The sequence below is a fragment of the Strix uralensis genome, chromosome 16, assembly GCF_047716275.1.
Source record: "Strix uralensis isolate ZFMK-TIS-50842 chromosome 16, bStrUra1, whole genome shotgun sequence".
NCBI classification, from domain to species: Eukaryota; Metazoa; Chordata; class Aves; order Strigiformes; family Strigidae; genus Strix; species Strix uralensis.
Window position 1 is genome coordinate 19574743 of NC_133987.1, and position 10837 is coordinate 19585579.

The window sequence follows — 10837 nt, forward strand, 5'->3', positions numbered from 1 at the left end:
TTGTTTGTATATCTTATTTCAGTCTTGAACAAAAAAATGAAACAAGAGCAAGCCCTGAAGAGCACTTGCTCAGTGTGTCTGGGCAAAGTCATGGTAAGTCTGGCTTGGCAGGCTTTGAGAGGAAAAGCTAAGCCACTCCCCAGCCTCCCCATCTTCTCCAATAAAATGTTCCCAGAGCACCCCAGGACAAGGACGGGGGGGGGGGGGGGGGGGGGGGGGGGGGGGGGGTTTAGCAGGACTTCAAAAGCCACACATGGAGCAGGGGGCTGCCCAGCACTGCTAGCAGCCTGTCCAGTCCTCTCAGACTTCATCACCTGTACTGCAGCTCCCTGGAGCACAGCTCCCGGCTGCTGTTGGGGTATTGTGGGGGCCTGGACCGCTCTCCAGCTGCCGGAGCAGCAGAGCCGAGGGCCTGACTCATCTCCCTCTGCGGCATGGAGCTGGGATGGTGGGCAGCCTAAAGGCCACTGCTGGCCCTCACCCGCCGTGCCCTGCTGCAGACCCCAGGAATGCTTCATGGGATAATGATAGCCCCGCGGAATCTGACTGCCCGCCGCACTGCTGCGCGCTGCTGCTTGCAAAATACTATTTCTGGCACCATCGCCAGCCTAAACCCCAAACCATAACACTGCAGCCGGAGTCTGCCCAATTCCCAGAAATTCCAGCAATGGATTTTTCTCACACACCCACACAAGAACTTAGAAGAAGAAAAGCTAAATACAAATGCAGAAGCTATTGCTGGTGGTCACCTAAGCCCTACCTAAGCATTCAGCCTGGAGAAGCTGCTGTCTCCTGAGATGTGAAATGCTCTCAGGGCTTTTCTCTGAGGCTTTCCCCTGGCCTCTCTGATCGCAGCCTCTCCCCAGCTGATGGAGGTCTAGGTTGACCCACGCTGGTGGAGAAGGAACTGTCACTGAGCCGAAATGTGCCTGCCATGTTGAGAGGAGAACAACTCACTGTGAAACTGAAGAATCTGAGTTTCTCCAGGGATTATTCTAATTAGACACTGGCTATTTTTACCTCATATCATATGTTGGAAATACAGCTTTAAAACCACACTGGAGCAGCCAAGTTAAATACTGTAATAACTTTGAAAATAGGGTTAGTGAATTTAATGACTAACAACAACATTTCCAGCAATAACACTAAACCAGAGGGACTAACTGCCATGCTTCTTGGCACAAGCTGAACATCAGGAGAGTCAGGGGATGAATCTGCAACCCTTGACAGAAGCTCATGGCTATCTGAGTCCATCAGCAGAAGCACTGTTGTAGCCACTGCGAGTGATGGGTGGCTGACGTCACTCAGATAAACACTGTCAAATCCTAGCAACAAATTACATTTACAACAGCTTCTATATTCATGAATATCACTGCAGTACGTCTCATAAATTTTCCAGCAAACCAGTGATTATGGCTAACGGGAAGGAGTCCAGTGGCTTAGCGCCCAGAGTAGCTTGGGAATCCTGGGCTCCCTCACAACTCATGCTGGGACCAGGAAGGAGCAGAGCCGAGTCCTGCCTGACCACAGTCCCGCAGTGCCATGATGCTGGACAGCTCAGCAAGCCTGGGAGAGCCACTGGCCTGCAAGAATCCAACACCGGTGGGCTTGATCCAGGTTTATTTTTCCTGGGTCATTTAGTGAGGCAGACCCTGTACTGGGACCCTGCTGCCTAAGCTATGTCCTCATGCTCAGAAGCTGAGGTTTGGCAAAAGCTCTGGGGAAAAAAATCCCGTCTTGTTCCCAAAATATCACACGTCTTCTACAGTGAGCTACTCTGGCAGACCTCCAATTACATGAGCACAGGTTTGGAAGGACTGGGGTTAAATTTAGCTCCAAACGTACTCAGAGTTTAGAGCTTGTTTTACAGCTGTAGAACTGCTCAGTTCAAATCCTGTGCACGGTCCCCCAGGACCCTTACACTGCCCTTCACCCTGCCCCTTTTCACATGGGGGCTGGTCCTCCCCAGGGGGCACAGAGATGCTCTCTCCCTGCTATCAGCTGGGCAATGGCACCACGCCAGCTGAAGATCTGCATCCAGTTTGTGATGTTAGATTAATTTTCTGGCCAGGACAGCAAGTACTTGCCTGTTCTGCTCCCCCAGGGCCCTCCAGGACAGCTCCCTGGCACTGGGGAGTCTTCACACCCTGGATTCCAGTCCTGCTTGAGCAGAGGCTCCTTGAGAAAGCCCCTGGGGATGCCCCGCTGCAAAAGCCCATAGCAGTCAGCTTCCAGGGTCCCATCCATTTCACTATCATGAAACTTGCTTCACCTTGAGCACAGCTCTTTGCAGAAAACAGAGAATTTAAAAAATATTTTGTCCAGACAAGTTACCCTCACTTGTGCAGGGTAACACTCTTTTAAGGCGAGTGACAGGTTTTGATCTCAGGGCTGTATGAGAGGTGATTGCGTGGCCGTTTGGCCTGCGGTGCACATTTTCCACACAACTCTCAGAAATTATCTGCTAGCTAATCCAGGAGCACACCTGGAAAGTCCCCAGCCTTGGCCTGCTGTGTGCACAGCTCGTAGGGGGTCTCTGTCATAAGGGATTTTCCTGCACACATCACAGTGAGGACCAAGCAATTTTGACAGCACTGGGATGGTTAAAGGCAAAGTCTGGAGCTTTTAGGGCTTTTTTGTTTTGCTTAGTTTCCTGTGGTCTGCAAATGCAGTGCCACTTTGGTATCTATCCTGAGCTTTGGAAACACCAGTCCCACAGACACCAAGTGGGTAAAACACTGCTCAGCAGACAGTTTCTTTAATCCCCCAGTTTTTTTGCTACTGTAGCCCAGTATGCCAGTGCCAGTGGCTCGTCTTTCTCAGTGTGGAACATCTCCATATCCCAGGTCTGTGGCTGGAATCCCATGTCACTGGTCCCACACCCCTCTCTGCTGGTGTCCTTCCCTTTCCCCATAGCTCTGAAACTCCCCTGACATTTCCCCCAGCAGTCCCAAAACATAGTTTAACGTCTTTCCATTTTTAGAAGCCAGCCATGCTCAAAACCCATTGCGAGGACAGTTTCTCCTGGCAGCAGAGACCCAGGTGCCAAAGCCAGAGGATGAAGCTAGACCCTGGGAGCACCTTGCTGTGCCACGGGAGACAATTCTTCTTGAACGAGACCATAGGAGCATGCTGGCATGGGAGCTCAGCTTCTCTTGTTCCTGATCACACTGAATCCCGGGTATATACATTATCCCAAAATAGTGGGATCAGCACGTTCATGGTCTTGGGCTGGGAAAGGGCAGACAAACAGCACGCTGCAGGATGACAGGGCAGGACAGAGGAATTACTCACAGAAGCATTTCCTTTCTCATGATCACTCAGTTTATCTTTGATTAGAGCAGGGTTTTTTTAACTTTAATCAGTCAGCCTGGGAAAATAGTATGGCAGTTCTTCTAACTGTCCAGCTAACTGCTTGTTGAAAGCATTCACAAGGGCTCATCTAACCCACAGAAATTGCTCCAGACAGACAGCACTGACTCCGAAAATGTATTATACGACATTTAATTTCTAACTCTCTCAGTTGAAAAAAATAAACTCAATTCCAATAGGAACTGGCTTGTAATGAATTTAGTGATGCTTCTGTGAGGTGTGTAAATAGCATGTGTAAATAACACCCTAGCTATTTGGCTGTAGGTCATTGGAGCAAACACATCAAACTATTATGCTTCCCCTACAAACCTGTCATCACACACCCCACCCCAGCTGGCAAATCCTCTGCCTTTTTTTTTTTTTTTCCTCCCCATATGTTTCAATCTCCAGTTTGAAGCTGACATCTGGAAAAGTGATGTTGCAGAAATGCTACACATCAGCAGGCCAAATATGGGATATGCTATGGAAATGGAAATGTAATGACAGAACAAAATTAATGGACTTTCAGATGCAAGTCAATAAGTGATATAGTGACTGTCAATAGTTTTCTAATGCAAAAACAGGCGAGAAATCTTGTTATACTGAGGGGCCTCCCAGGAGAGACGTGACATCTGGCCAGACAGAGTTTCTGGAAAAAGGCACTCCCTGAAATCTGACTCCCCCCAGTTAGTCAACACCTCTCCAGTGTCCTTCTCTGCTCATCACTCCCACGTCCTTGTTAAGCCACCCAGTTCTCTCCCATCTTTTCATCCTTTGTAGCTATTTCTGCCAAGACAAAAGTACATCTGAAATAACTCCTCCATGGTATTTGGGGGTTTTAGTCATCTCAAGAGATGAGACTGCAGGCAACGTGGCTTATAGAGGGGCATGGCAGATGGAGGTGTTATCTGTGGGTCTCTCAGCATCTGTCTCAGAAGCTGGGCAAAAAGCAGAAAGGCAAAGAGGGTAGGAAGGCCTCCTTCAAGGAACAGGTTCACAAAGAAAGGCTTAGAGTAGTCCCTTAGGGAACAGGCAACTGCTCTTTGAGTTCCACCATGGGTAGAAAGAGCAGATTTTCCATGCATTCTTTGTAAGAAATCTGTACTCATCAGGCTTGTGAAAGATGAACATTTCTGCTAGAGCAGCAGTTATCTTTTTGGTGAAACCATGAAGGAACCCATTGTTGAGGGGATTTTTGCAGCAAAAGGCCTGCAAATTTGTGTGCTTTGTGTTGGGAAAAGTGGTGATTGTGTCTGACAACAGCAATGGACTGCTTGATCCTTAGTCATACAAAATTATTACTAAGGATTTTGGTGGAACAGGAGCTCTGGAGATCTCCAGCTGAACCTCCTGCTCCAAGCAGGGCTGGCTGCAAAGCTAGAGCAAGTTGCTCAGTGCCTTGCCCAGTTGAGTTTTGAAAAATCTCCAAGGATGGAGGTCTCAACACCTTTCTGGGTACTGTCTGGTGCATGGGAACCAGAGCTTTCCTTGTTACTACCTGTGGCTTCCTGCCCTTATAAAGTCCTTGTAACCCCCATGAGCAGCACAAGGTGCGATTCCATCCCCCTCCATCACCTCCTCCAGCATGACCAAAGCCACGCAGCCTCTCAGCAGCCCTTCACTAGACTCTCCATTTTGTCCTTGTCTCTCTCGTACTGTTTGGCGTACTGTCCAGAAAGGTGGAGAGAAAAGTGAAATAAACATGTTGGCTGCATTCAGGCTGTTTTCAAAATTATTTTTTTCTCTGTAGACATGCAGAGGAATTCTCCAGCAGCTCAGACCAAAAAAGAAAACCCCAAACCCCAACTCTGGTCATTTTATTTGTACAGGAGGAATGCCGGAATTCGGACTTACTCCAAAGTATTTTTGGTTACCCTGTATCACTACAAATTTATTAAGAGTAGAACTGGCTAACCCACAATCCCGCTGAAGACACAATTGCAACTTTTAATTGATGTAACTACTGCAGCCCACAAAATGTAGCAAGACACAGCTCTTGCTGCACTTCCAGAAACACGTCAGCAGAGAGAAAACACAGATAAGTAGGAAAAAGCCACGAGCTAAGCAAATGTGATAAATTTTCAGGAAGTAGGAAGAAATAAATTGGGAGCTTAGCTATTTTGAAAGTAATTCCTATTTTTTCAGTGAATATTTATATTGGCTGTGTGTTCCTATCTTTCCAGTCAAAATTCTGTTTCTCACCACGTGACAATGTATTTTAACACGAGGCCAAAAGGGATCCATATTCCAACTAAAGCAACATTGATGTGCACATTGTACACACATAACTTGCCCTCAGTAAGGCTGCCTGGAGAAGGGCAAGAAAGTTTCAGATCATTGCAACCAGACACGGTGTCTATCTCAACCAGCTCCCAGGCTAAAACGTGAAACAAGCCTCTGACAGACACTGATCTGCAGTAGGGGGAAAGGGATTCCTACTTGGAAAGAGAGCACAGTTTACAGTCCCCTACAGGAATGTATGTATTCTACTATGGGAATACAAACTGCTCCTGATTTCAGTCCTCCAGTGTCCTCTTTGGCCACCCATGACAGCGGAAGGGTGAGCAGATGGGGCAGAACCAGATTCAGCAGTGCTACTTAAATCGGCTGCTTTTTGAGTGTCAAGACCTTTGGGTAGTGTAGACATGCTCTAGGGGATTGCTGATTTCAGTATAATCACCCCCAAACTGTACAGGAATGACAGGAGGGGTGGCTTTAGCAAGGGCATTTCTTGGCAGAGAAGGTGTCTTGGATTTAGTCTTGGCTGTTTAGCCAAGGTCATCTGAAAGTTGGTTTCACAGGGGCTTGAAGGTTCTGGAAGAACTGGAGCCCAATCAACATCTTTGCCCAATTTCAGGAGCCATTGCTCAGCAGAGATGATTCCTTAAGCACTTGATTTACCTTCAAAGCCTGTTAAAAGACACTTACATAGAGATCCAGCTTATACTGTCAAAAAGTGTTCTTAATTAGTTTGGAGGAATTACTACCTCAAACAGAGTAAGATCTCTTAGCAAAGGGACTCATTTTTCATTATTAATTAAATCTGTACTGGGGGTTTCCCAACATAATCTTATTGGTCAGGGTATGATCCTTTTTTTTGTTTGTTTGTTTCTTTTTTTTTTTTTTTTTTTTTTTTTTTTTTTACATTCCTAAAGTAAAAGTCACAGCAAAGCTGCAACACAAACCTGTCTTGACTGAAGCAGTGGGTAAGGACAGAGATGTTAAAAATGTTAAAAATGCACTGCAGAAAGCATTAGTGATTTGCATGCAAAATCAAACCTTACCTATACTGTATTTATGTCCCCAGACTGTTTTTTTTCCCTGGGAATATCTGAGTTCCCATCTCTTCAAAAGAAGGAGTTTGTTTTCAGTGGCAGTTCTTGGAACTGGAACACTAAGTCTGATGCCAGCTGAAAAATTGATATGCAGAGAGTGCACCCCACTGCTTTCCAGTTACTTGAATTCTCACCCCAGAGCTCAGGCTCCTGCATTCTTCTGGGAAATCCTGCAGCAGCAAATAATCACATCAAACCTAAGGGATTTGTTTGAAGACAGATTTGAGGGTTCAAGAACCCTCTTTTTAAAATGGGACCTCAGACAGAAACTGGCAATCCTTCATGTTGCTCCCAGTTGCTCTTTGAGCAGTGGAACAAAGTACAGTTTCCTAGGCTCCTGTGTCCCATTTCCCTCCCTTTCCACAATAACCTCTGTCTCTTCTTGTCCTCCTGGGGACCTCATAATGCTGCCAGCTCCCCTATTCCCCCTGCCACCATACAGCAGCCACCTCCTGTGTCCCATAAGCAGCATGCACTGACTGGCCAGTACACCTGTGCTGATCGCCTAGAACACTTCAAACAGTGTAGGGAATTGCTGACCACGTTCTTGTTTCTTTTTTCAAGGAAGGACATGATTCCAGATCTTTCCCCTCTACCTAGAAACCAGGTTTTATAAAATCTAGAGGAACTCAGCCTGCAGCTTCAAAGGGAAGGAGATGATAGATATATAGACAATGTGAGTGTGTAAATTTTCTTACCCTGTGAAAGAAGTTCAAAAGGGAAATGTAACAGCAATTTTAGTTACAATGACTAAACTTGAAACACAAACCCCAAGAGAGGGGATCTCTGTCTCTTGTTCTGGCTTGTGAGCCCTAAGATGAGCTTCTCTCTGGTAGCATTGATCATCATTCTTTTAATCCATGAGAACGAGCAAGATGGAGTTACAAATCACTAGGAATATAATTAACTTGCAGTGAATGCAGAGCTAATCTTTTTGTTGCCAGCACTGTTACACAGGCGGTAAAGCCTTTCTCAGCTTGGGTCCTACATGCCAACAGTTCTGGTCAATGATTATCCCTTGAAAAATCTTGTGACATACTCCCTCCAGTCACCTGTTTACATCCCAAATGTTCTCAAGTTCTGCTATTTCAAGCTTAACTCTTGTGACCTTAGTCAATGATATTCAATCCAAGCCTCCTTACCATATCCTGCAACGCAAACAACTTCAGGTCAGTTTTAGTAACCAGTGCTATGTCATGCCTGTGGTCAATGACTCTAAATATGCCCACACCCATATGTATCCTAAATCTGGATGTCTGTGATAGCAAACAACAGGGTCTGGGTGGGCAGTCCTGTTTCACCAAAGATGATTTGGGGCATTTTTGCTCTATGAACATTCTTTCACCTTCTCAGCATTGCCTGGATGAATTTAGATTTATTAGAAGAGATCAGCTAAGCAGGATAAGCAAAAGAATTGTGACTCCTGCAGAATGTCTCTAAGAGCTGGATGAGTCAGGTAACAGATCCACCGAGCAGAAGACATCTACCTCCAACAGTGGCCAATTGCAAAAGCTTACAGACAGTATAAAAAAAGGTCAAGTATACAGTCATATTTCTCCTAAATATTTCACCAGACCGGTGGTTTGTGGCTCAGGGACTTCCTGAGTTAGAGGTGGTGTGTCTGTGTTTAATAGCCTGGACAGACTTTTCTTCCTGGTATTTCTTCAAAAGGTTCTTGAAACCCTACAACACTTTAGTACCCACAGAGACCTATGGAAACAAGCTCCTATGTGTGAATTGTCTTTTTTCGATCCTGCCACATTCTAGGCCACTTTCTTTCCTTTTCAGTCTTTGTTCACCCTCTCCATGCCAAGTTTTGTAATGAGCCTCTGCGACAGAGAGTGACTGGGTCCCATTTGGTACATAATTTCTGGTCTCCTTTGGAAAATGCTCTGTTGATTTCCCAGGGGAGCTAGTAAGTAGGTGACCAGTCTTTAACCCAGTACACTCATACAATACAAGTATCACCTTTGAAAGTTCCCTCCCAGCAGCTCTTCTGTATTTACAAAGGGTACAGGATTAGTCCTGTAAAAACAAATGATCATCACCAGCTCAACTGCATCCTAATTTGAACATTTTTCATCTGTTATGAGACATTGGTGGAGCTTATCTGAACTCCTGCTAGCAGCTGGCATGCTGACTTTGCACAGGATGCAGAAAAACAGTTATTCCTCAGTGTGTTACCCTGACCATTTGTGCCTGTTTCTCCTCTTTTTGCTCTAGGCTATACACGTTAAAGGTGATCTGTTGTTATGTCCAGAGGGTATGGACATGGTAGCAGCAGCACGTGGAAGAGATGTTAACCTCAACCAGTTCAGAGAGTTGGTTTAAGCACAGCTCTGCAAGTTATTGTACTGGTACAGTGGGAGGGGAAACTGCTCTGAAGGACAGAGGCAAGAATAAGTGGCTGGGGGCAAAGAGCCAGAGGAATTTCTTAAATTGGCTTTTTCCTTGCATCCAGCACATTCTGAGCACTCTCAGCAGAGGGGCAGTGCTGGAGGTGGCTAATAGCTCTTAGGCTTGCAAGGCTCTGACTCTACATACATGCACACATACATACATAGATATATACACAAATCCTCTCGCACTCTCATGTATACTTTTTTTCTGTTTTGACTGATTTATAAGGCATGCTTGCAGTACGACTCCTCTTGATTTAGGAAATACTAAATAAACTGTCTTTAACACCTTCAGAAAAGAAACTACTGTGTTTAAAAAAGCTTGGCTGATTGCTTGGGCAGCTCTATCCCATGCATTCCAACCTTCTACTAGTTCAGCTGAGCCTTTGGTCTCAGTCTTCAGCTTCTCACTGTTCCTGTCCTGAGACCCCCAGGCATGGTTATCCTTATGGCACCACCAAAACGTTTCACTGGGGACACCACGTGAGCTATCAGTCCTGCAGATGTAGTGAGCAGAGCCCGGCAGCCCAGCAGTCTGCCCTGCTCACTTGGTTTTTCCATTTGTTTCTCTGCACTGAGCCATCGTGTAAAGCCAAGCATTTCTGTCTCGTCAGAGAACAGAAATGTCTTGCATACAAAACAACAAAAAAAGACTCAGTGGAATCCATTATGTTACTAAATAGGACTTGCCTGTCCTCTCCGGTCCAGAGCTGGGGCTCCCAGGAGGTCTGTTAATTTACTGTGTTTTCTCATTACATGCAGTGCACTTGCTAGGATTCTTTGCACCCTGAGTGCAAAGCGGGTGGAATGGTATCCACCATGGATGTCACCAAATTTAGAATAAAACATACACATCTGCTTACATAACAAGTTGAATGGGCTTGGTTCACAGAACTAGACATTTGATCTGTGGCTCAGCTTGGGTGTGGGAGATACCAAAGCGGCTATGAGCACCTCTCCCTTCTAGTATCTGGTTAGTTCTGGTACTAATTTGAGGGTTGTGTGTACCTTGAACAGGCGCTGATTGGAAGTAGCTCTGAATAAGACTCACTGGCAGTTGAGGATAAGTAGGAAGCAGCAGCCAAGACTGGATGTCAGGGGAGGCCAGGGGTGGATGTCATAAAAACCCTGTGCCGTTTGGAGCGTTTTCATCCACGGGAATTCTTCAGTAGTTGGCTCACGAAATGTTGCAGCTGTCTTGCAAATGTTGGCAAGAGTAGCGTGGCCATGTGAAGTGGCCAGTCTATGGCTGTTGGTGGGGAACTCCATGTCTCTTTCTAACTGGGCAGAGAAGGATTTCAGCAGATACTGCTGAAGCTTGGTTTGTATCTTACACAGAGAAAACTTGAAAATCTGTCCCTTCTGCTTTGTTCTGCTTTCATGCTGATCTGCTATCCTCACTGTAAAAGGATGGTAAGTCAGCAGTCTGCATATCCTGGAAGCTGTAGGGAACCACTCTGCAAACACAGTTTTTGCTCCAAGAAAAGCCCAGCGCACTGTATGCATGCATTGTACCACAGACCCCAGGGTGTCTGAAAGCCAGACCTTCTAACCATGGATTCCAAGGCATTCCTCTCACATAAAAAAAAAAAAATAAAAATGTTTTTGCCCAGTAGGGAGGGAAATTTTAATCTTCCCAAACAGATCAGCTTTTACAGGAGGCTATTTTAAGTGTTGATTCTGTAACACTGAAGTTATTGGACAAATGAAGAACATGGCATATGCTGTAGCTTGGAGCAATTCATTCCTCAG